This window comes from Lissotriton vulgaris, chromosome 2_1 (genome assembly GCF_964263255.1).
Source record: "Lissotriton vulgaris chromosome 2_1, aLisVul1.2, whole genome shotgun sequence".
NCBI classification, from domain to species: domain Eukaryota; kingdom Metazoa; phylum Chordata; class Amphibia; order Caudata; family Salamandridae; genus Lissotriton; species Lissotriton vulgaris.
In genome coordinates, this window is record NC_141687.1 from 1965242042 (window position 1) to 1965269020 (window position 26979).

The 26979-nt window shown below is 46.2% G+C and overlaps 1 protein-coding gene across 1 annotated transcript in view; it reads left to right on the forward strand.

Moving 5' to 3' along the window:
* The window catches only part of ZNF710 (zinc finger protein 710), a 153845-nt gene that overhangs the window by 66140 nt on the left and 60726 nt on the right, over positions 1 to 26979 (forward strand). The gene's annotated exons all lie outside the window — the stretch shown is intronic.

The following is a 26979-nucleotide window of genomic DNA, read 5'->3' on the forward strand; positions in this document are numbered from 1 at the left end:
ACACCTCAGTCTGAGACTCAACTTGTGGCCTGCTAAACTCGGACCCACACCCCTCCCGGCAGTCCACACAAAGAACATCAGAGTAGTAATCTACAACCAACTCACCATGTAAGGTCAAGTGAATATAGTCTGCGTCTCTTCTCTTTCTCTCTCTCCCTCTCTTTTTCTCTCTCTCGCGCTCTCTCTCTCTCTCTTTTTCTCTCTCCTAGTTCCACACATTCAAGATGATCCCCACTGCCATTCACAAAACCGTTACCTAAGCCCTCATCACCAGGAAGCTGAACTATGGCAATGCACTGTGTGCTGGAATCAACACTCAACTGACCAGGAGACTCCAGAGCATACAAAACGCTGCAACCAGGCTCACCCTCATCCTTCCACCCTACACTTTCAATGCTTCACACCTAAAAGAGCTCCACTAGTTCACAGTCCACAAGCGAGAACTCTTTGAATTCCTCACACACACAAAACTATGCACAACATTGGCCCCACATACCTCAAAACATACACCTTCCACAAACCTACCAGTCACTTCAGTTCAAGCAGATCAGCAGTTGGGCCTTCTCCTGCCTTACTCCTGTAGCCTGAAATGAGCTGTCTCTGCACATCACAGCCTCCTACTCCTCAGGTCTTGAATTCTGCAAGAAACTGAAGACCTGACTCTTCACCTAGCCTCAGCCCATATAGATCCAGCTTCAGCGCTAGGATACTCTCCCGCGTGAACTGAGCACTACACAATTAAACGTTACATAAAGACGTGCCTGAGTGTGTGCCCTTGCATTGTGTAGGAGGCGAGCAGTTTTCTGAGTGTGTGCCCTTGCATTGTGTAGGAGGCGAACAGCTGCCTGAGTGTGTGCCCTTGGATTGTGTAGGAGGCGTGCAGGTGCCTGAGTGTGTGCCCCTGCATTGTGTAGGAGGCGAACAGCTGCCTGAGTGTGTGCCCTTGCATTGTGTAGGAGCCGTGCAGGTGCCTGAGTGTGTGCCCCTGCATTGTGTAGGAGGCGAACAGCTGCCTGAGTGTGTGCCCTTGCATTGTGTAGGAGGCGTGCAGGTGCCGGAGTGTGTGCCCTTGCATTGTGTAGGAGGCGAACAGCTGCCTGAGTGTGTGCCCTTGCATTGTGTAGGAGGCGTGCAGGTGCCTGAGTGTGTGCCCTTGCATTGTGTAGGAGGCGTGCAGGTGCCTGAGTGTGTGCCCCTGCATTGTGTAGGAGGCATGCAGGTGCCTGAGTGTGTGCCCTTGCATTGTGTAGGAGGCGTGCAGGTGCCGGAGTGTGTGCCCTTGCATTGTGTAGGAGCCGTGCAGGTGCCTGAGTGTGTGACCCTGCATTGTGTAGGAGGCGTGCAGGTGCCTGAGTGTGTGCCCTTGCATTGTGTAGGAGGCATGCAGGTGTCGGAGTGTGTGCCCCTGCATTGTGTAGGAGGCGTGCAGGTGCCTGAGTGTGTGCCCTTGCATTGTGTAGGAGGCGTGCAGCTGCCTGAGTGTGTGCCCTTGCATTGTGTAGGAGGCGTGCAGGTGTCGGAGTGTGTGCCCCTGCATTGTGTAGGAGGCGTGCAGGTGCCTGAGTGTGTGCCCTTGCATTGTGTAGGAGGCGTGCAGCTGCCCGAGGGTGTGCCCTTGCATTGTGTAGGAGGCGTGCAGGTGCCTGAGTGTGTGCCCTTGCATTGTGTAGGAGGCGTGCAGGTGTCGGAGTGTGTGCCCCTGCATTGTGTAGGAGGCGTGCAGGTGCCTGAGTGTGTGCCCTTGCATTGTGTAGGAGGCGTGCAGCTGCCTGAGTGTGTGCCCTTGCATTGTGTAGGAGGCGTGCAGGTGTCGGAGTGTGTGCCCCTGCATTGTGTAGGAGGCGTGCAGGTGCCTGAGTGTGTGCCCTTGCATTGTGTAGGAGGCGTGCAGCTGCCCGAGTGTGTGCCCTTGCATTGTGTAGGAGGCGAGCAGCTGCCTGAGTGTGTGCCCTAGCATTGTGTAGGAGGCGTGCAGGTGCCTGAGTGTGTGCCCTTGGATAGTGTAGGAGGCGAGCAGGTGCCGGAGTGTGTGCGCCCTTGGATTGTGTAGGAGGCGAGCAGGTGCCTGAGTGTGTGCCCTTGGATTGTGTAGGAGGCGAGCAGGTGCCTGAGTGTGTGCCCTTGGATTGTGTAGGAGGCGAGCAGGTGCCTGAGTGTGTGCCCTTGCATTGTGTAGGAGGCGAGCAGCTGCCTGAGTGTGTGCCCCTGCATTGTGTAGGAGGCGTGCAGGTGCCTGAGTGTGTGCCCTTGCATTGTGTAGGAGGCGTGCAGCTGCCTGAGTGTGTGCCCTTGCATTGTGTAGGAGGCGTGCAGCTGCCCGAGTGTGTGCCCTTGCATTGTGTAGGAGGCGAGCAGCTGCCTGAGTGTGTGCCCTAGCATTGTGTAGGAGGCGTGCAGGTGCCTGAGTGTGTGCCCTTGGATTGTGTAGGAGGCGAGCAGGTGCCGGAGTGTGTGCGCCCTTGGATTGTGTAGGAGGCGAGCAGGTGCCTGAGTGTGTGCCCTTGGATTGTGTAGGAGGCGAGCAGGTGCCTGAGTGTGTGCCCTTGCATTGTGTAGGAGGCGAGCAGCTGCCTGAGTGTGTGCCCTTGCATTGTGTAGGAGGCGTGCAGGTGCCTGAGTGTGTGCCCTTGCATTGTGTAGGAGGCGAGCAGGTAGTGCCCCTGCATTGTGTAGGAGGCGTGCAGGTGCCTGAGTGTGTGCCCCTGCATTGTGTAGGTGGCGAGCAGGTGCCTGAGTGTGTGCCCTTGCATTGTGTAGGAGGCGTGCAGGTGTCGGAGTGTGTGCCCCTGCATTGTGTAGGAGGCGTGCAGGTGCCTGAGTGTGTGCCCTTGCATTGTGTAGGAGGCGAGCAGGTAGTGCCCCTGCATTGTGTAGGAGGCGTGCAGGTGCCTGAGTGTGTGCCCCTGCATTGTGTAGGTGGCGAGCAGGTACCAGAGTGACCATTCTATACTTGAATATAATTAAGTATAAGCGGATGGTTTGGTGATCCCGATTCGTGATCCGTAGCCGGCCTGTGCCTGTCCGTACTTCATTGCTGTCCATCCATTCCTGGAGTATTTTTAATAGAACGTTACCTAGAATTTTCCCTGCGCCGTCCAAAATAGAAATCGATCGGTAATTAGATGGATGTTTCCTGCTTCGTGTCTTCTGACTTGGCACCAAAATTGCACACTGCCACGAGGTCGGTCTACCCTCCTCAACTGCTGCATTGAACACCTGTGCAAATATATTATCTCGTGTAACAGAGATGATGTGAAAATAAAGCCTTAGTGACCTTAGATTTCAAACTTTGACACTCAAGGTCAAACCAACCCTTGCATCCTCATTCATCTGAGCTGGCATACCATCTTCTGAGCAGGCGGGACCATGTTGCTCACAGGTGGCAACGCAGTATGGCACTGCCTCTGTTGTTTGAAACTTGTAATGTTGTGTTGTAAATTAAGTGTTTGTGTGGCATGATTGTTATAAAAAATACTAACTTGAACCGTTTCGGTTAAGAAACTGCAAGAAGGCTTGAGGTGATGGTGGGTGAGATTAATAGAGGGTATACTTGCAGATCCCCTTCCCTCACCCCGTTTGTATGTCAAAACTATGTGTCTTATGCAGAGTTTTTAAAGTGTTGTTTGCATTCGTTTGCTCGTATAAAACATGGAAGGAGTAGTTCGCTTTGTGAAGATGGAGGCAGGGAATGTGGTGCTTCCCCTTGTTTGAATAACAAAATAATATGCTTCAGTGTCTGTTTTGAGGCACATTTGATAAATAGGCGGGACCCTTAATCATAACAAGTAGATGTTTCATATCAGCTTTATGTGCATATGTGGAACGTTTAATTCCAGGAAAAAAACTATCTTTCAATTAAATATAAGGGATAACATAATTTCAGACAAATGGAATTGGAACAAAACATGGTTTTTAAACGGATACTAACACACATTTGCTACACATTCAAAAGTTAAAAGTAGTATCTAGAGTATAACGTTTTATAATAAGAATTATAATATTATGTCTCCAGGCAGTAGAGACAATAAATCTCAACAAAAGGTTATTCACTGACTGTGTTATGTGTGTTTGCCTTTCAGCCATATAGTTTGACTTTCTGGAATGATTATTTTGATGGAATGTTGTCAATGCTATGATCACTAGGTGAGAATCACCAGGAGAGGGGCTTTTGGGGTCTGCCCACTTGTTGGGAGCCAGGAATATCTGTTTTGATTGGGCAGAAGTTGCGTGCTTCCACAAAAATATGCTTGCCATTCCCACTGCTGTGATAATTAGAGAATTTATGGTGGTGGTGGTGGTGGGGGGGGGATGGGTTCTCTCACATCAGCAGCAAGTATAGAAGGAGGGCAGTTGTTAACTAATGTAGTTTTTTTAGGTCTGGCTTGATAATCCAACTATCACTTGACCTTTTAACCATCACTAATATTAATCTACCGTTCTTAGCACACAAATACATATTTATTCCCATGCTATCTACTACTAATGCTTCACTTTACCATGCACCATTCCTTTAAAGGCAGACCTATTAGCATTGCCAATGCTTTTTTGAATTTTTGATCAAATCAACAGAGATCAGGAAAATGGAATCTGCTAAAAAATGGCAAGAAAGTATTTATGGCGAGGTCTATGACCATGGGGTAATGTGGAAGTCCGCAGGACTCGGCTGTGGAGATGAGATGGGGAATCAGTATTGTTATTAAGAGTCAGATGCTTATATTGCTTTCATTCACTATTCATTTCATTGCTATTTTATTGTAGTATTCTCCGTCTTCCACTTTTAAAGCATGGTTCAGGTGTTATGTGAGTTTGTTACAGTTGACCTAGAGACAGCAGGTCTTGGTAAGGGACACCAGTAGTAGGGACTTGGCCACCATTCTTTTGGAAGCAGTTGTGACCTCATATCTGGGTTAAAAGTTCTAGAGATCTATAGGACTTGCTGTACTCACCCTTGATTGCTCAGATATGGTCTGTCCAACATTGAGCAAAAACTGCTTTCTCCTGGAAAGCCTGCTGCTTGGTGTCAACACTCTTTCTTCCCTCTTCCACTGCTCTAAAAGCTGAAGACATTCAGGTTTGTGAGACAGTAACACAATGGCCGCGCTAGAACACAAAGGGCCTGATTTATTTGTGAGCGCACAGCCTGCCGATCCACCATGGAGACAGAGGCATTTACTTGGTGGTGAAGGCTACCCGGCCCATTTATAAATGACCGCCAAGCAGGCAGTCATTTATGGAAACACTATCAGGAACCGCCATCGCAGCGGTTCCTGGTAATGCATATTAGTCTGTGCTACAGGGCTGCGTCCTGCTTACGCAGCCCTTGTTTTTTTCTTTACAAAAAGAAAATCCCAAAACAGGATTCAGGTTTTTTTTTTGTAAAGAAAAAATAAATGCTCCTCCCGCCATGCAAAGCTTCTCCCATGGCTAGGGAGTATTATAATGTCTTTACTGTTCCTTACCTTCAGGTTTTTCCTGGCGGTAAGAAACAGTAATAAAAAGGCTACATGTCCACTCATGTAAAGTGGGTGGTCGGTCGGTCAGTCATGTAGCCATTTCTCGTATGGCCCTCACTCCACAGGGCCATCGGAGAAGTTTGGTCACGCCGAAGACAGAGTGGTCACAGCCGTGGGCAAACTTAAGGTCCCTCTGCCATTATATTTGGAAGGTGGACCTCTATGTTGGTGGGGAGGGATCTCCATCACAGTTGCGACAGAGTACCTTCTGCGCCAATATATAAATCAGGCTCAAAGTGTTCTTCTGGAGAAAAAGGCTGCACAGCCAAGCCTGTCATAAAAAGGACTCCTTATTTAGTGACACAGGTATGGCACTGGGAGTACTAAAGTCACTTCACTCATCCATGGGAACATACTGCTTTATAATTTGCTTCGCCAAAATGTAAGCTATCCTTGAATAATGTAAAGTATACATTGATCTTATATTACCCTCTTGTGATTACTGTGTAAACCTACTTTTGCGACTTGCTTCAAATAATAAAGCACCCAGACTTAATTGTACCCTTGAAATAAAAAGATGCAAAGATGTAAATTTTCGCAGACACACCGTTGACCTTATTAGCAGGTCCATTTCACTACTCTCTCTCTCCTTCCCAATCTGAATAAATTGGACTGATAGCCGTGTATCTCATTGTTCTTCAACCATATACCTTGGCTAACCCTTGTCAAGCAAGAGTACCATGCTTTCAAGGACTTCCCCTATCAACACAGATAGTCAAGACTTCATCATCTTCGGTTCAACTGCTAATCCCTTGACCATGTTCACACGTTTCTCAATGCTCTCAACGACAAGTCTAAAGTCACAACTCATGCTCTCCTTGAAAGAGTGTAGCATGAAGGTAAAGCCCTCACCCTGTGATACCAAGGAAACCCGAAACCAAACACACCAGTAATGAAGAAGAAAATAAATGTTGCAAAAAATTTTCTATTATGATTTACATGATGAAAAACCACCGCTGGCATCCCATTTACTGCATAGTTAATTGAGATATTCACTTCAACTTGGACATCCATCTTAAAAAGGAATAGCTGGATTTCAGTAGATACACTGAAGAAAAGTTTCGATGTCTGTTTGTTGAATTCTACGTTACTCTGTATTATAAATATAACATTTTTGGAGTGGACTTTTCAGAAACCCTTTTATAACGTGTTGTGCATAGCACAATTGAGCAATCATGGTAGATCTATAGAGCGGTTGGTGTGAGCTATGGAGCAGTGGTTCCCAAATGTTTTCGACCCGTGGCTTCGTTGACCTTTTGACTGCTGGCCACGGCTCCCCATTACATTACTTTTTTGGTGGGGTTGGGGCAGTGAAACATGTAAGCCCGGCCTCGGTAGTACTTCAATTTTAATCCCTGAAGATAAGTGGTATGAAGCTGTGGAGAATAGTGCATGCAATGCACGGCTATGTCTAGTCTCTCTTTTCATAATATTTGTGCACCCGCGGGCCATGCAATTACTGCATCTATTTGGTGAACCCTCAACCTGGAGCTGGACACATCCAGCAAGGGGCACCGGGGTGTTCCTACGCACAGTTTGGGAACCACTGGTGAGCTCATACCATACATTACTCATGTGAACTAGTGGGCAACCAGTTCATGTTCAGTGATAACACTTGTGGTGGAAAAAATGGATTTCATGACTATTTTGTAAAATTGAATCCGGTTCCATGCGAGAGCCAAAGTGCTAATGCACGCAGAGAGAAAAAAAATTACAGGACTTAACTCTCTTTCCTGCAAGCTAAGGACCATAAGATAATAAATATAATCGAATTCAAATGTAAAAAGCATCCACAATATTCCGAATAGAAGTTCAATAGCATATTTGGACACCGATTCCAGTAGGACTGCTAGATATGGCCTAACAACATTCTAAGAATTCTACAACTCTTATGTAGAGTTTTGCATTTCTACCTAGAAGAGAGGAAGCAAGGATATATGTAGTATCACTGATGGGATTTCAAAATTCCATATTATGGGTAGTTAGATACAAGTTGCAAAACGAAAAACCTTATGCAATATGAAAACCATGGCGCCATTAAGTATACCCAAGTAGAAAACACAAGCAATTGCAAAGCCAACAGACCTGGCGTTAAAGTGACAAAGGTTTTCATAAATTCTGTTCCCATGAGCTGCATGCACACATGTTGTTTACTATGGTAGTAGCAGAGGAGCAGCAAAAGGGTTTTTCTTCTGCATATAATACACATGGGAGATAAACTGAATATGATGATGAAGGTACTTTTCAGATGTTAACTAGCCCATCATGCATAATATAAATACCTCCTAGAAAGAGGAATGATTTCCCGTAGTCTGTGATGAGCGGGTAAAACTCTGGGTGGCGTTTTAAGTCCATTCTATGCCAATTCTTCAAAATAAAGTGTACATCAATTCTTAAGCAAACGGCTATGCCATGAAGCCATATATATATTTTCTAGTTAATGTGGACGCTGCACAGTTCTGCCAAATGGTCACACACTGCAAAAAGCGAAACAGTAACTATTGATGGTTTACAATAGGAAACAAATATCACATTTCTGATAAAGGCTGAAGGTCTCGGTTCCTCGTTAAAGTCAATTCTATCCGTTATTAGCCATGACCTTCAAAATAATTTTTTTCCTCTAGGGTGTGGGTGGCAATGGGGGCTGGTAACATTTGAAAGTGGTAGGGCGAAAACAATTGTCGTACTTCTGCGGCGAGCGATCGTAGCGAGTGAGCCTGATCCACCTACAGCGGGTTTGTGGGGGTTCTCCCCTCGAGAAAATTTTGAAAAAAGGGTGGGCAAATGGTGCATTTTCAAGCAAACCAGAAGGTGTGAAGAACAGCTCAGTCAATACTACTATTTAGAATTGTGGGAGTTAAGAAGCCTTATAGAAGTTTCACACATAATGAGAATGCTCTGGAAATATGGAACTAAAATGAACAACAATTTACTGGTACTGCAGTAGCACAACTATTCTTGATCATACTGGATAGAACCACAAGCTAACATGTACAATACCATGATTGACAGGGTGATGAATTTACTTGGACACTAGCGCTTGGGGAATGTAGCTCATCATTTTATCATACAATGACAATTGCTTCCTTTCCAGTATAGGGTTTCAGTGATATTCACGATTGCTTGCCGTCCTTCCTATTGGCTTATAGTGATATCACTACACACTGGAAAACAGCATTGCCGACTCGATGCTAAGTGTCAACATGTCTTATGTAACACCTCTGGTCAATTCTGACTTTTTAACCAATTTAATTGCATTTTGGATTTGGGAACCCATACTAGGGGTTAAAAATAAAGCTACAAATCCCAAACGGCAACATACTTTTGACTGAAAAGCCAGAATAACCAATGTTGTCACATTTCCTACAGGCACGTGGCAGCGCTGCGAAAAGCAACCTAAAATTCAGTTTGTTATGGTCTACCTTTTTTAAGTAACAGAATGGGCAAGAGGGTGGACATGGCCTTTTGCGTGCAGATGAGACAAAGAGCCATTCCTACCAAACAACTCCACCAAACTGTCTGCAAGAATGACACTGAGTAATGAAGGAAGATGCCGGGGGAGTCTCTGCACATCAAAGTTGTATGTCGCCCTGCACGCTCCAGCGACAGGAGTCCAGCTCACTTCCAAGTGGAGGTCTTAGGAGGTTGTATTGGCTTTTTCTAAGCAACAAAGAACCTAAGCAGGATCACTTAAATTGTTTATTTTGTCAGCCATCCAAGATGCATTCCTATATGCAGTGAAACAAGTACACACACACAGGCCCAACAAACACCCTGGTCTCTGCATGCAGCTTCACATGCACTCCACAGACTATGAACACTCTGCCCCACGTGTCCATACAGCCAGTGAGAGGCACTCCGTGCCACAAGCATGCTCAGACACATGACTGATGCTAATAAACAGGTGAGCGAGGGCGCCACACTGACATAATGTGATCTGCTCAGGGTCACACGGCGAGTATTGAGTACCTGAACTAAGACCTTTCCTGGGCAGCCCAAGGGCAGGTCCGGGTCTTTCCCACTATGGCGAGCACTTCTAGGTTTCTGTACGCTCTCAAACCCCACAGTAGGTGCTGTTGGCTAAGGAATCAAAAATTAATAGGAAAGAAAATTGAAAATAAAGGTGGATATAAATAACTGTAGCAGAATCTTAGAAAGTGCTAGATCTGAAAGTGTAAGCGATCTGAAAGAGTAAACCCTGCGGGCTGTTAGCATTTAGTTATCAATGCCCAGCCCTACAGCGTATTTAGCTCACATAAAAGGTCAACTCAGGAAATGTCCTTTCAAATACCGACCCAAAACGCCTTTAACAAATGAGTTGGTTACTATGAACTTGTCATCAGAAAAATCCTCGCCATCTTGGTGTTCGGCCCCAACAATAACATCTGGTCACCTGAATGGTGGCCGCCCTCGCTGGGGTCTTGTCCCACTCCCACGGAGTCAGCGTGAAATTTGGGAGTAATGATTCAACCGGCCCTCTCCATGACTTTGCAGGTAAATAGAACTGTCGCTACCTGCTGGGGGATCATCAAAATACTCAGGAAAATAAAACATTACCTGTCCCCTCCAGGCGCGGAAGCAAGTGGTGGTAGCACTTGTCGCTTCGCGACTCGACTACTGTAATGCCCTATACATCGGCATGAATAAGCGCCTAACGCAGCGTCTTCAGACCGCCCAAAATGCGGCTGCCAAATTCGTTCTGGACGCTCCCAGACTAGCGTCATCAACAGCTGCTAGGAAAGCCTTACATTGGCTTCCTATAGAAGCGAGGATCACCTTTAAGGTGCTCTGCCTGACTCATAGTGCACTTTCTGACAATGGTCCTGGAGGGGTCAAGAAACTGCTGGCCCCCTATGTCTCGGGCAGACTCCTACGTTCTTCCTCAAAGAATCTGCTTGTGGTACCTCGTTTCCGCAAGAGCAGATGGGGCGCTAGGGCTTTTTCTACAATCGCCCCAAAGCTATGGAACATTCTTCCAGGTGAAATTAAAACTCAGCCCTCTGTTCTGCGTTTCCGAAAATCACTAAAAACCTGGCTGTTTGCAAGGGCGTACTTGTAGTTATTTTCTATTTGCTTTTTTGGATTTTTCTGTTAGGCGCCTTGATGCCTTCGGGCTAAGTCGCGCGTTATAAGATTCTTTTCATTTCATTTCATTTCATTCATCTTTTCCATCAGAGCTGTACAGTATAAGAAACCAGATTACAAGAATCCGTGACTCATGATCGCTCTGGCCCATTAACGGATCTGAGGACATGAATACATCTGGGAACGTAATCTTAAACCAGGCATGGATACATTTATTCATTCATTCATTCATTCAGTCCCGGTGAGGCGCAGTGGAGAGCATCCCAACCGGGCCAATTTCCCTATGTAGGCTGCATGCAGCAGCCTACAAAGAGAAAAAGGGAGAGTGCACATGACTGGGTTGGTCAGCCCTGGGGACGACCAAACAATCAGTAGGCAACGCACCCAGGCCCCAATGAAGGAGCTGCTACTGGTGGGTGGCAGTCTCAAACACGGAATTCCCAGTCTGTACAGCCACTGTCTGCAGATGCAGTTCTGACGGAAGTCTCAGCTGCCCTTCACCACCCCCCATCTACAGTACCAAGAGCTAGCCTCCGCAGACTGAGGCCTTGCAATGAGTACTGTTACTCTACACAGCACTTGTGCTGCCTCTATGCAGCCATTGTGGAATGCAGGTGGCTTTCTGTAGTGTAGCAAGAGACTTACCCAGCCAGGTTGTGCAGTGGGTGGTTGATCTCCTAAATCTATGGAATGGACTCTACTCAGCAACTGTGACTGCGGCGGCCGCGGCTGGTTTTGGCGACGCACCAGGGTTCCGCATCGCACAGTTTGGGAACCACTATCCTGGCCCTTCTCTTCTGACCTTACAGTCCAACACTCAGTCAAGGCCTCATGTCCATTCTTGAATGTGTTCATCTCCTGGTTGTTATCTCCTCACCTAACGATATGTTAGATGATTATGGCCTGGACCATTCAGTGTAGGTTTTTGGGGGAGGAGGGGTTTGGTTTTGCACAGTAGGCTAAGCTGGAACGATATCACATGGGCTTTTATCTTTGTCTAGTCTTTGAATGACAGAGTAGTTTCAATGTAAAGCATAGGGCATTTTTCATAAATTGAGAGCAAATGGGGGTGCTGTCCAGTTTATGCTGTCTTTCAGTGCCTTGAACTGTGCTTGGATTGTGCTAACGTTAGCGAGGAAAAAGGCATTCTTGATTTGGTTCTGTTTAATGTAAATGTCAGACATTCAGGTTGTATAATATCGGGCCATTATCTGATGATTTTTATATACTATAGCCCGCTGACTAGGGCTATACCAGTTTTTAAAAGCCAATGAGGGAGAGGGCGTTTAACATCCAGTATAGTCTGAGGCAGAAGGGCTATAAGGCAATTAGAACATTCCACCCATGAAGGGTAGAATGTTCTAAAATAAAAAGAGAGAAACAAAAAGACAAACATTGGAATGTTGGAGTTCCGGGCTTATACCGGCCATTACATGCCCGAAGCTGCTACATTGCCTTTATCAGAGCTCTCAACATTCCACTGTTGGAATATAGCCATGTAGCCCGCCGTATAGTGGGTCGCCTTCGGCTTGGGCCTTTAACGCTGGAGAGGGCCTTTAATAGCCGGTATAGCCCAGCTACGTAGGGCTATAAGACTATTAGAACATTTTGCCCTCTAGTGGCAGAATGTTTTAACAAAAATAGCAAAGCCTGATGAGAGGGTGAGGGAATTGGAATCCCCCTCAGTCTCTCTGACGCCTTTGTTCACAGCCAGAGCTGTGAACAAAGAAACATTTGAATGTTGGAGCTCCAGGCTTATACCAGCCATTATAAACCTGGAGCACTATATTGTTTTCAATGGAGCTCCCAACATTCCAATATTCTAATATAGAACCTGACATAGCGGGGTTTCCCGGCAATTAAAGGTCCCCTCCAGTGTTAAAACCTGAGCCGAAGGCGAGGGCATTTAACAAGGGAGCAGGCTTTTAAAGACCATTGAGTTCGCTACGGAGGGCTCTAAGGCTATTACTACATTCCGCCAGTAGAGGGCAGAATGTTGTCATTTGTAAAAACAAAGGCCTCAAAGAGCCCGGGGGGGTTTAAATCCCCTTTGGCTCCGAGAGGACTTTGTTCACAGCAACATCTGTGAAATGAAAAAAAAAACATTTGCTCTCCAGGCTTCTACAAGCCATTAGAAGTCTGGAGCACTCCATTGTCTTCAACATTTTAGTGTTATAATAATATTTCTAGCTGACCACAATTTGAAGTATAGCTGCTGCTGTTGGTGTACTAGTGAATCTTGTTGACAAACAAGCACACCCAATGGCTCCAGGTAAATACTGAATAACGGGGCGAGAATTGAGCCCTCTAGGTCGACATGGGTGACAAAAGGGTGGAAATTTGAATGAGTCTATTTGACCATATAGTTTTCTTTCTTTCAGAGAAGGAGTTGAAGGCTTACAATATGTTTAGAGTGCTAGGCATGTATGAGACGAGGGTATAACATTGAAGAGTAACAGGAGGCAGAGGTTCTATTGTCCTTGATCCTTAGACCCCTTTTTTTTCATCACTGTTGCCCTCTCAGTGTTATGATGTGGTTACATCTAGACTAATACATTTGGACTGGCCTTCGAAGTTTTAGAGGTTCTTGGAACTGGTTGGCGGCTTCCCTTTCAGGGATTTGTCCCAGGAAGGGAAGATGGGGAAACAGGGCAGTAGTTAAATTGTTTGTCTTGTTCAAAATGTTTTGGGGAGCGTGGGCTAGAATTTGACTCATTTTATAAACCTGTGTGCAAGATGCCTCTGAGGAAATGACCACTTTGTGTAGGTGTGTGAAGGCCTTGGGTAGTAGCAAATTAAAGATTGATTGGGTGGATGTTGCCATTGTAGGCAATTGGTTTTAGAAAATCTATAATAGAGGTGAGAAACTGAATTGTTAAGGGTTCAGAGGAATTCCAGGAAGGAATGAGGTGTGTTGGAGATACGTGGCATTTCACTTTATGGTATTAAAATTAGGTCTGTTTGTATTGATTTTGTTGTTGACATGTGTGTTGGGTATTTCTGTACTGAGTTAAGTTTGGGGCTATTGGAAGAGTACTTTACAACCTTCAGTTTTGGCTTGTTTTTGTTGTTTACCACGAAATGTTTGGTGATTCTACGATGAATTAATGAGTTAAACACTAATCTCACCTGTGATCTGACAGTTACCAGTGTGCGTCCCAGTAAACTAACTCAGCATTACATCCTTCCAAGGTCAGTGGAGTGAGTACCACTAGATTGGAAACTAGTATTATCTCTTATTTATTGTGCTTGAGCTGTGAGGGTATATAAGAAAACAAATTATTATTTGTAATAGTAATCTTGGTCAGCGATTATCTGTTTGCAGGTTTTGCATGTTGCTTGGAGAATTGTCACATTGAGTGCAGGAGTTTCAACCTCGAAAATTGGTCTTTTGTAGATGTTTATTGCTGAGGTGTAACTGTCGGTGTGTGTAAGATATAGATTTGCCTTTTTTGTGCTTGGGAGTCAAGCATGGATTTCAGTTATGGCCTGTGGAAGGGTGTTGAGGGGGGAATGAGCGAATCATGGGTGGGTTGCTGAAGAGAAGGAGGTGATGGATTGTTGAAGACCATTAAAAGGGAAGTTGTGTAATGAGCGTGTTATTTTGGTTGACCTTTTGTGAGGAGGCTTTGCGGGTTGTAAAGGAGAAGACTGGATGATCAGACCAGTCTAATGACTGATCTCAATTCAAGACCTTCTGCGCTTTTTTTAAGTAGATGATTAATGTTCTCATATAGTGTACTTTGATTTAGCTTCTTTAGCTTCATTAAGTTAGAAACCTTCAGTCATAGGCATGAAAAATGTTCAGTCGTATCTTTGATCAACCCAGAAATATTTAGGTCTTCCTGTCTTTCTATTGGCTGTTTGGATGGATCCTTCCACATCTATTGGAGAACTGCTGAGGCAATATTTTACGTCTGAAAGGTATGGTCGATTATCACGAGTTCAGTGTTTTCGGTCTTGCTTTCATGATGTTCACAAAGGGATTTTTTTTTTTACTGCATCGCAGTTTTATAAAAGTTTATTTTGCTAGCCTCCCAGTGGCACCTCTTCTCTACTGTCAGGGATGTCCTCACATGGTGAGCCCACACGTCAGCGCCTCTCCACGGGCAGACACTCCTGCAGCCAGGCGGTGTCCTGCGGCTTTGCCGTAACCAGCCTACTATCCACGGCTCACCGACTAGCGGCTTCCTACTACTGAAAGTCATTGACAAAGCCAAGGGGGCTAGCTTCGAAATGGCAAGACCTGTTGGCTTTGCCAGTGCTTGTCATACCGAGATCTGCTCCACTTCTTTTTACCCATTTTCTTTTTTTCTTAATTCGACTCTGCCCCTCTACCTATATTTGGTCACATATTCATCACTTCCCTTCCCCAGTTCACTTCTCCCTCCCTTTAGTTTGTACTCGTCTGATTTCCCGCACATTCTGTAATTTCATTCTTCCTCATCCTGCTTCAGTTCATTCTGTCTTCGTGTCTCATTACGGCCCTCAAAATCTCACTCGCCTCTCATTGTTGATCACCTTTAATTCCTCTTTCTCTCTCCATTTATCGTGATAAGTCTGTTTTACCTTTTTCTCCATCTGTTTATCTTTCATTTTTATTTGTTTATCTTTCATTCCTCCTTTTTGTTGTCCTTTTCGACCTTTTTCGCTCTCTTCTTTGCTCTTATTATAAAATAACCCATTTCAGTTTATTGTAGAATCCTTCTATTATGTTTTTTTTCAGCAGAGAGTATTGCAAATGTTCATTTCAAAATATGAAGATGTGGTGTCAGAAATTCCGAAATATAGGTACTTGGGCCCACATGCATCATTGTGACATTTTGCACTTCCTAATTTGCGAAAAATAAGGAATCGCAAATTAAGAAGTGCAAAATGCCATGCATCATTATTTTCGGTATTCATTTGTGATTCAGTAAAAATCGCAATTTTTACCGAATCCCAAATGAATACCGAATTCTTAAGTTAATTTTCGCAATTCCCATTGATTCCTATGGGCCAAAAGGCCCATAGGAGTCAATGGGAATTGCGAGTGGCACTTTGGAAATTTCATGGGTGCAGGGGGGGGTCCTTTGGACCCCCCCCTGCACCCCTGAAATGTATTTTTCGCATCATGTTTCACACACACATGTCCTAAGGACATGTGTGTGTGAAACATGAATGTTGAAAAAAAAACATTTAAGCATTTTACACACTTTTTCCAAATTTACCGAGTGGTTCAACCACTCGGTAAATTTGGCACCCTAATTGCGAATTTACAGTTTTAAATTTAATGATGCATTGCTTTTAAGAAATCGCACATCTGCGACTTCTTAAAAGCACCCGCAATTTTAGAACTCGCAAACATGTTACGAATTCTAAAATTGCTTCATGCATCCCAAAAAGCACTTTTGCATTCGCAAACGGCCGATTTTAAGGTATCACACTGTTTGCGACTACAAAAATGCTTGATGCATGTGGGCCTTGGCAACATGCAGGAAGTGCACACTGCGCCAGTTAAGAGTGCAGACGAAAAGTTTTAGTGAATAGGTGAATCTAGGGGCAGGTTGAACCTAGTCTAGAACTCATAGCCTTTCAACTCGAGGCCATGCTGCACCATCACCACCTCTACCCCCTTCTGCCCTCCTGCTCTCCGGCCCTCCCGCGCCACGGTTGCTCCTACATATTCTTCCTCTTTCATTTTTTCTTCTGCTCGCCCCTCCCCCACGTTATTCTTCTGCGGCTTCATGTTCCTTCCCTTTGCGTCGCTCTTTGTTCATGTTCTGCCCCCTCTCTACCTCCCTCTTGTTTTCCTCACCCGCTCTCCCCCTCTTTTTTCTGCCTCCGCCGTTCTTTTTCTCTCCAGCAGTCTATTGCCTCCTGTCGCCCGCCCCTCCTCCTCTTCTCATGCCTCCCTTCTCCCACGCGTCCCTTCCCCCTTCCTTCCGTCTCTCCTGCTCTTCCCCTAGCTGCCTCTTCTCTCCCACTCTTCTTCCCACCCCTTTCGTTTGACCTGGTTCTTCCCTTTCTTTCCTCGCACGTTTTTTTCCTTATTGTTAATCCCTGCTCTGTTCACTGCCTCTGCCCATGCTGTGTTTTACTCTCCCATTCCTCAATCCCACCCTTTCTCTCATTATTTAACCTTATGTTCGGTTTCAAAAGCAGATGATGAAAACAAGCAAAACAGGTCTGGCCTGCTTTCTGTTCACTTTCTCCAAACAATCTAAGGCTTTACTCCTGTTTTTTTAATGATATTGTTCCTTTGTGAATATCAAACACCTCCTTGAAATATTCATTAACTTTTTTTGTCTCCAGCATTTCTTTTGTCTTCTTGCTCCCCAGCACCCTTGCTTTGCTGTAAACATTTTTACAATGTCCCTGCCTGACCTCTGCCTCAACATCTGTTGGAGCCAGTACTATTTAATGGTTTTCCTCAGTGGATATTTATAAAATTAAGTTTTAATTGGGGGTAAAGCCCTTTATGAGCTTATATACAAACACAGACACACCCACTCACAGATAGGACCACAGCGCCCTTTGACGCATCTTCATGAAACTTTCCAAAACATTCTCATCCACTAGCTTCTTCCTGGAGTGTTTTGGGATGATCTGCCATGAGGGGACCGAGAAAAGGGAAGGGGGCCCAAACGTGTTTTCCCAATGCAATTTTCATTAGGAAAATGAGACCCAGCTGCAGCCAAAACGACTGAATGGAATTTCACCAAATTTGTTTTAAACTAACAAAACCACTGAAGGTCACCTGTTCTAGTTATGCAAAAACTATAATTGGTCCCCTGTAGTAACTACACGCGCCCTCGCCTTGCCTCACATATTACATCACTCATTGCAACGATGACCTCATTGATAGCATCACTGCATTGTTTTAACTGACCTTTTCACCTAACTATAACATCTCTTTAACCTTTGGATTTGTCAGTAAATTTTTAAGGGTTCTTTTAAAGTAAAGTAAGATCTCATTTCGATTCCTAGCTGTTATTTAGCTCTCTCTCTCTCTCTCTTTTTTGTTTTTGTTAATTTCTTTAATGGGGAGAAGACCCCAAACCCCTTTGCCCTAACTGTGAGTGTTTCAGTCCCTTTACTTTTATAGGACTCATCTGAGGCAGCACACTTGGCTGTCACTCGGGATGAACTATTGTTTATTTGAAGAAAAAATCAACAACATTCTAAAAAGGGGCTTCTAGACAACCTATTACTTGCGCAGATTCAACCCAGATCTAGGGCTGAGTGTGATTGTCTGAAAAGTTTCAGCGCTCCGTCCATCATCCCCTTGTGTTTTCTTTGTTCGCCCTTAATTGTCAGGGCATGCCTAGATGTGGGTCCCTTGCTCCCTTTGCCACTGGATTCAAGCTAGCCTGGATGATGATGATGGATGTTACCCCGAAACCAGTCCCAGGTTGCTTGTTTCCGGTCCAGGTAAGACCTGGCTTGGCAGTTCGGGCTGGACTGTTACCGTGAGAAACAGAGTCAAAACTGATTTGCATATGGCTGGGTCTGAACTGGGGTGGCAAAGTGAGCTAGAGAACGATGATGGATATAACCCAGATCTGTGACTGGGGGTTAGTGTTTGAAACGTTTCAGCGCTCTGTCCATCATTTCCTTGTGTTTGTAATTGCTGTTATCTTGCCAGCATCCCCTCCGTCACTGGCCCTGATGATGTCCAGATTGGACTATGCCAACAGATTATATGCTGGCCTGCCAAAGTAACGTTTGAATAGACTCCATACTGTTTAGAACATGGCAGCTTGCTTGGTTCTTGGTCTTCCAAGATGTGAACACTTCTCCAGATATTTGCGTAATCTGCACTGGCTTTCCATTGAAAAACATCAAATCAGCTCTCTTAATGCATAGAGCTCTTCATCAGTCTGGATCTGACTATTACTTGGTCAAGATTGCCTTCTACAACCCGACAAGAGCCCTACGTTCATCCAATTATCATCTGGCCAACTTTCTAGAGTTCGTCTGGCTACTGTAGGCAGTCGCACCTTTACTTACTTGAGCCCTGTTGGGTGGAACAAGCTCCCTCTAGATTGAGCCAAACAAAGGCTGAAGCTGCTTTTAAGGAAAAGCTCAAGACCTGGCTTGTCTCCTAGCAATTGTCATTTTGATCTGTTTTTCCATAGACCGTACAGCGCTGGGACACTCTTGAGTAGCCGAGCGCTCTATAAAACTTTTTCACCATCACCTCCCTCATTCCCTTTTCTGAACTCTGGCCCTCCATCCCCATCTGTGTGGTGCTCTTTGCTGGCTTGTATTTAGGCTTCCATTACTGAAATTCCCCCTCTTAACTGTCTGCCTGTCTCTCTCCCTCTTTCGCTCTCTCACACTCACTCTTTCTCCTGCTCTCTCTAACTGAATTTGTCAGCCCTTACTTGGGGCTGTGAAAGTTTGTTGCAGTGATTGTATAACCTACCCTTTTGAAGTTTATATTATTTATCTTTTAAGAGTTTCATCACCATTTATGAGACTGACTGGTGTCTTTCGGACTGGCTGGTGTCTTTCCTGCCTCTAGTGACTTATAGAAATCCCTTCATGTGGTGTCCACCATTTCCCGAGACTCAACCCAAGATGCTTTTCATGGAGTCCCACGTCCATATCCACTTTGAATTTTTGTTACCTCTATCAGGAGTTTTTTGTGTCTGTGCCATAGAAGCAACATCCTTCTCAATTCATTCTTCCACAGCTCATCTGTGGCCGTCCTCCTGGTTTACTGTTGGTAATATCGAACACAAAGTATTTTCCCTGATCACTGACCACCGTGTTCCACACTCTTCTGTCAGCCTTAGCACTGTGCCCATCAAATCCCCCTTTCTCTCTGCACGTCATAAACAGGACTTGCCTCTTCGTTCCACAGGCTTTGTAGTTTTCTCCTAAATGCACACAGTTTGCTATTCTGTCTCACTCTGTTCATCATGCTCTTCTCTATGGTCTGCGTTCCATCCATTGTCTCATTGCTTCTTTCCCCGTCAACCAGAATGGACACCTTTCATTCTGTCCTTTTCCATTGTTCACCACTTTCTCATTATTTCACAGTTTCTTTTGTGTTCCTCTCCTTTCATTTGCTGTTTTGCATTTTTTTCATGTCTCACCCACACAACATTTCCCTTCTGCTGCTCCGTGCTGTGCTCCTCCTACACCATCCACTATCCCTCCTGTTTGTCACTTTTTTAGTACCATCCTCTCCATCCTCCTTCATATTTTTCTTTCTTTGTAATTATCCCTTCCCCAGTATTCCTACAGCCCTATTCTTCACCCAGTTATCCTCCGTTTGCAGTTATTGTTTGAACGATTGAATGAATAAAATACTACTGTTAAAGCGCAAACAGCTGCTTCCCCAAAGCTTCCCGGCGTTCACCAGTAGGACTCCTCTATACATCACCTAGTTCTGCCTAAAGAGGAATGTCTTCAAATCTTTTTTTAAACCAAAGTGCAGAATATGACTTCCTGAGCTCCAGGGGCAAACTATTCCACTGTTTCGCCACTACATATGAGAAAGCCTACCCCCTTCACCTAGCCAACTTTATTCTTGAAATGACAGAGGCCCTGATTGAGGGAATGAAAATCTCTCTTTGGCACATACTTTCTGGATCTCTGCCGAAGAAAGAGGTCCCTTTTTACGTCTCGCCTACATAGCACACATGCGCTTCGAAGGAGACCTTTAGCCGTCGTTCTACTCTTTTTCGAAGCACATACTCGTGCTTGTGGCAGCATCCATCTTGCAGGAGTTAGCAGGAGCGCGCACAAGCTCGAGTATGTGCTTCGAAATAGATCCTGTGCGAGCTCGGGCATCAAACAAGCAAGTCCCTGTGCTCGGGAAGCAAGCTATTCCTCCCATTCACAACACCTGGTCAACTGATATGCAAAAGACGGTTTTGCACGTAGGTCTATGGAGTTATCAGTAAAGCGAACGCAACACATCAGATGTTTCTCGAAGAGATAATTGTTGCTATAAGACTTCCTTGAATGGGAGGGGAGTGGCAAACTATGCATTCCAATTCACACAGCCTTTGTTTCTACTTCTTGAACCCCTCTCGGTCCAAGAATCTCACTGTCGCACTTCAAATAATGTTATACACACATGCACTTGTTTAGATATGAAACCAATTTCTAATAAAACAGTTCATGTGCAGACAACTGGATAATTGTAGAGGGCTGTACGCTGCTGAAAAGCAATCTGTCCGCATTCGATGTGCTCAGAAGGCAGCCAATAAAAAAGAAACTTGGCTGTAGACTTCCTGACACTGATTTCTTTTACTTGCACCCGCCCCATCCCTGCTGTTTTTTGCAAGTGATGAAAGGGGCACCAGTCTGGACAGTGCTCACCTTTGGTCGCCCAACCAAATGTCGGACAGATTCCGAGAATATTTTGTGCGTTGCTCAAAGGTTTTGTACACTCCATTTCTATTCATGCAGTTTGATTTAACTTTCAGAAATCCTTCGGGGAGGTGGGGGCTCTTTAAAGACTATTTTTGATTGAATCAGTTTTTGTTACCATATGTTTGCAATAAAGTAAACTTTACACAAGAGACCCTGCATTGTCTGTTTTTCTGACACTCGCGCTGCCTGGTGTTTTTTTAGAGGCTTCTGAAAAATGGAGCGATCTACTCTCTTTTCCTAATAACGAATGAGATGTGGCAGAGGAACCGAATTTTGCAAACCAGCAATTGAAGATCCTAATATTCATTGCGAGCATCGATTATTTTAAGTTTCTTCCCGGGTCTTTTCCCCTTTTCATTAGAGCGAGGTAGTATTACATCCCAATACAGTGCTAAAAAAAAAAAAACAATATTTCGTATACTTTTTGTTTCTTTCGCAAACAATTTGGCTCATTACACAAAAGGCAGTCTTTTGTACTATTTTTTTCATGGTTTCAACATGCAATGGCTAGGGCTACATGGTAGTAATAGATGGACTCCTTTAAACAGTAGCAGTGGCAGCTGGCCATGTCAGTTACTACACGGAGCCTGTGTTCGTTGCTCTTCACCTCTAATTCTGTGTGCTACATCTGCAGCATGCAAGGAATCCAACTTACCATAGAAAAGACACCCAGATGGTCCCATTTATCATGCAGCACACTATGGCCTGGATTGATGCAGTTACTCTCGAGTTGGCCTTGGATTAGTATGGATTACATAAAAAAAGAAGCATTGGCCTAGCCAATAGGTTTCGCCTTTGGGACCTTATAAGTGTTTAGCCATGCAACAGTTGATGTTTTTTCACCAAGGATATTGTGCTGCATAACTAAATACTTATAAGGTGCCAAGGGAGAGACCTATTGGCTATGCCAATGCTTGTTTATGAACGGCTCTGAAAGTGGTCAGCAGAGCTTTAAAAATGATCCTCTTGTTCACTGGTAGCCAGCTGAGCTGTTTAAACCCAGGTCTAATGGATTATCTTTTTGGGGTACTCAAAATAATCAGGCAGCATCAATTTGTATTATCTGGAGTTTGTTTAATAGTTTTACAGGCAGTCCAAAAAAGGAGGGCATTAGAGTCCAGTCAGGAAGTCACTACAGCCTACACAATCAGTTTTCTAGTATGCAGTCTTCTAAGATGCTTGTAAAAAGTTTCACTTCCATGTATTAACCCAGATCTTAGTGCTTAAATGCAGCATTGCTGTCTCGCCTGCCTCATTTAATAAAAAGGTAAATGCAAGCATATATGCATACATAGGTGGATGTTGGGTCAGCCTTCTTCGTCTATTAATCTGTTAAGCTTTCATTCTGCTCATCACAGCATACAACGTAGGCCATTGTGTCAGCCCACTTCAGTAGTTGGCTCTTTTGCACAGTGAGCGATGGTGTTGAACTGATTATTCACCTAAAATTAAGTGCACTTCAGTGACAGGGCTGGTGCGCCAATACTCTCTCTACCTTGCCGCTCATTTTTAGGTCTAGTAGAACCAACGTGCATGCGTTGTTCTGCGAGAATTATAGTAAGGGGCATTCAAAAATGCTCCCAAAGTCTGCAGGCGGATCTGGCACAGTGAATGTGCGCCGGGCGCGCGCACCATCTGTCCACCTGCAAGCTTTGGGAGCATTGTTGCGGCCGTTTTGATGTTCTCAGTGAGCCACTAGGCCACTGAGAACATCAAAGCGGCCACAAAATTGCTCACCATTTGCCACCCACTTCCTTCATTGGCACTTGCGGGATAGTCACGGTTAATTAACTTGCCAATATAATGGTGCAACATCTACCTTGAGGGTCGCCCTGTTTGCGCGCTCCCTCCTGTACTTTGTAGAATAGAGCACACGCAGTCCGTCTGGAATGTTCATTTAAAGGGGACGCCTTTTCAAAGAGCCCAGTCTCCTCCCAGGTTGACGTCGAAGAGGCCTTGTTTTTGTTGCAGTGTCTCCCATTTTTTTTAAATTTTTTTTTTTATAAATATATTTTTATTGCAGGAATCAGTAAATCGTTACAAAATCGACCAGCATTATATCACAAGCAATATCAGCGAAATACAACCCTCTGTCCCCGCACCGTAAGTTTCTTACACAGCCATCCGGCCCACAACCCTGGGGTCGGGCGGCGAAATTCAATGGGGGCTCAGAAGGATGTCAGAGCTGGTCCGGATGATCCACTGTCCGTCATCTGCTTTTCCAAACAAGCCTATAAACCCAAAAGGAAAACCCCCACCCTCAAAACACTACTAACCAAAGTAAACCCCACCCAACCCCGCCATCAGCGCCTGGTAACAACCGCAACAGGATCTGCTATGGGACCCACGGGGAAAGCAACAGGACTAACAGTGCAATTGTTTATCGGGACATGGGGCGAGTCGCTTCTTCACCTTCAGAGTCGCTGGGGGCGCAATAATCCCTAAGGGCCTGCACCAACGTTTCCCACTCCAACGCTGCCTCCTGCGCCTTCTCATTACGCTGCCTCCAAGCCAGTTGGTATCTCAGCGTGCTCTCCCCCGCCGCCCACTTCAAGAGCTCGCTGTGCCATCGGCTTCCTGTCGGACCAACTCGTGCCTTCCAGTTCCTGGTCACCTCTCGTTTAGCAAGGAGGAGCCCTAGGTCGATAAATTTGCTGGAAATTTTATTCTTGGGGGTATGAGGGAACCAGTGCAGGAGTCCCACCGCCGCATCAAATGATAAGGACCTCCCCGTCACCTCCTCCAGGGTCTTCCCCACTTCCACCCAGTAGGATGACAATCCCGGGCAGGCCCATAGCATGTGGAGGAGGTCCGCCTCCTGAGCTGGGCACCTAGGGCAATCCGCCGAATTCGTGGCAAAATATCGCCTAATTGTCACCGGGGTCAGATATGCTCTATGGAGCACGTAATAGTGGACCAGCTGAAACGGGCGTGGCGTGTGCCCTTCCAGGCTCGCCGCACCAACTGGGACCAGGTCGTCTCCGGGATCTCCCTGCCAATGTCCTCCTCCCAGCGGTTTCTCAAAGTAGTGAGAGGAGCCAATCCTTCGTTGATCAGTCTACCGTAAAGGCAAGTGACCGCCTTCACCGTGCCCGCAGACATCATCACGTATTGGCACACCGGAGATAAAGTGGGTTCCTCCTGCCCGCTTTTCCAGTGCGCCTGGATCGCTCGGACAATGGCCGAGTGCAGCAGAAAGTCGCCACGGGGGATCTCGAAGCGATCAATAAGCTCCTGAAAGGGCAAGAGCGCCCCGTCCTCATACAGATCCCCAACTAGCTGTAAGCCGGCGTCCTCCCAGGCCGCCAATCGTGACCAATCGCCTCCATGGGGGAGGGCCGTCAGCATCCCCAAAGGTATTTCGGGCGCATACGGTGTTCTCAGATGGCCTCGGGCGTGAGCTCGGTTCCAACACAGGCGAACGGTCCGCTCCTCCAGCGACAAGTCCCATAGGGCCAAACGTTGTCGCAGCGCTATGAAGGAGAGAACATGCCGGGCCATGCCCGTCCCCCTTCTGTTTTCCGGGCCCCGGAATTCCCGGGCGATCTCCTGGGTGAAGGTCTGGAGCTGCGCCGCCAGATAATACTTTTCAAAGTCCGGCACCGCAAGCCCACCTTCATCTTTCGGCCTCATCAGGGTCTTGAGGGCCATCTGACGGCGGCCCGAGCCCCAGAGGAATCCGACTATCATAGATCTTAGTAGTCGAAACGTGGCCGGTGGGACCCAGATCGGTAGAGTCCGGAAATAATATAACAGCCGGGGAAGCGCCACCATTTTAAGCAGAGCGATCCGCCCCGCCACCGAGAGCGGCAGCGTGGCCCAGAAGTCCATACAGCCTCGAAGTGCTCGAGTGCTGCGGGCAATGTTCCCATCCAGGAGGTCGGATGGGTCGTGATAGACGTATACCCCCAGGTACTTAAAGCAGTCGGGTTCCCATCTGATCTCCCTACTTAGAGTAGGGGCGGGGGCGCCCTTGCGAACCGGGAGTTGCAGTGTCTCCCATGTAAGTCCCACACTATTGTGCATAGTCCATTGTCCCCACGTTTCTGTGCACATTTCAATAATGCTTTTCTGTGCCTCGTACATTAATTCATTTATTTTTCGCTGCAGTTACTCCCATTTAATCCCCTTTTTTCTGTGCACTTTCATTGCTGCTGTTGTGTGCCTCGTAGATTTTTTTTATATTCATAAGTGTTGTTTGCTTTTCAGCCGTCGCTCATGTGCCCCTCTCTCCCAATCTACTTTCCATGTTGCTCTGTCGCCAGCGTCCTTCTCCCCCACCCGCTCAACACTGCTCTTTCACCCATTGCTTCTCCTACCAACCCACGCCCTCTGTTACTTCACCTCACCCACACCTCCCTGCTCTCCTCTTCGCCCCCGCCCTCTGGTGTTGCTCATGCACTCTCACCTGCTCCTTCCATGCGATTTCCACCACAAACCCTGGCCCTCTGCGTTACTTCTCCCAACCTGCGCCTTCAGCATTGCTTCTGCCCACACTGACCCTCCGTCTTTCTCTGCTATCAGCAGTTGTAAAAAAAAATTTATTTACGTTTCCAGTTCCGTAAATAAAAAAAAAAACGTGTCATTTTGTAGGCATGAGCATTGGTGGATCATACACTTCTTCAAAATAACGTAACCGCCACGTAATAGCTCCTTCATATACACAGACATAATTTTGTGTTATCTTGTCTCTGTTTATATTCGTGCCACACAACCCACAAAATCTGCCTCAACCATCCTTATTTCTTGAACCCGCTCAAAAATGTAGACCCACTTTTGAGTGTTTCCAATCCCAACCCCCATCGTTTGCATCTTGGAAGGCACTCAGGCTCCCTCTCTGCTCAGCACCTAAACTGACGCAATATCTACACAAACAGAATACACATGAATGTACCCTAAGTAGGAGGACTTCACCATTCCTGAGCTCATCTTTGCCCTACAAGCAAATAAAATGCCCCATAGACTTCACTGGGATCAGCCGCCTTCGACCACACAATCCCCCACCACACACACACACCCCCCCCCACACACAACCCCCCCCACACACAACCCGCCACAAACAACCCGCCTCAAACAACCCCCCCACACAGAACCCTCCACACACACAACCTCCCACACACACAACCCCCCCACACACACAAACACAACCACACGCACACAACCCCACACACACACACCCACAACCCCACACACACCCGTAACCCCACACACACACAACCACATCCCCACACACACAACCACATCCCCACACACACAACCACATCCCCACACACACAACCACAACCCCACACACACACAACCACATACAAGTCAAGTCAAGTCAGAATTTATATAGCGCACTACATACCCAGAGGGTCTCAAGGCGCTTGAGGAGGGGGGGGGGGTTTACTTATCGAAAATCCAGGTTTTAAGCTGTTTTCTGAAGGCTAGGTGGTTTTGAGTAAGGCGGAGGTGGCTGGGAAGGGAATTCCAGGTTTTGGCCGCTAAGTAGGAGAAGGATCTTCCCCCCCCATGGTGGCTTTGTGGATGCGCAGAACAGCGGCGAGGGCTTGGTTGGACAAACGCAGCTGGCGGGTAGGGGTGTAAAAGGAAAGGCGCGAGTTGAGACAATCAGGTCCAAGTTCGTATAGGGCTTTGTGTACCTGGGTGAGGAGACGGAACGTTCTCCTCTTGTTGACGGGGAGCCAGTGAAGGTCTTTCAGGTGAACGGAAATGTGTTCTGTGCGGGGGATGTCTAGTATGAGTCTGGCTGAAGCATTTTGGATGCGTTGGAGTTTTTTCTGCAGTTTTGCGGTGGTACCGGCGTAAAGGGTGTTTCCGTAGTCCAGACGGCTTGTAGCCAGTGCGTGGGTGACTGTTTTTCTTGTTTCGGTGGGGATCCAGCGAAATGTTTTTTAGGTCTCGGCGTCAACGAGCGGAAGCGCGTCTCCGCCGAGATCTTTTGTCAGCAACTATCATTCCCAGGAGACAGTCCCGGCCACGCGCATCCTTCCAGGCGATTTGTAAC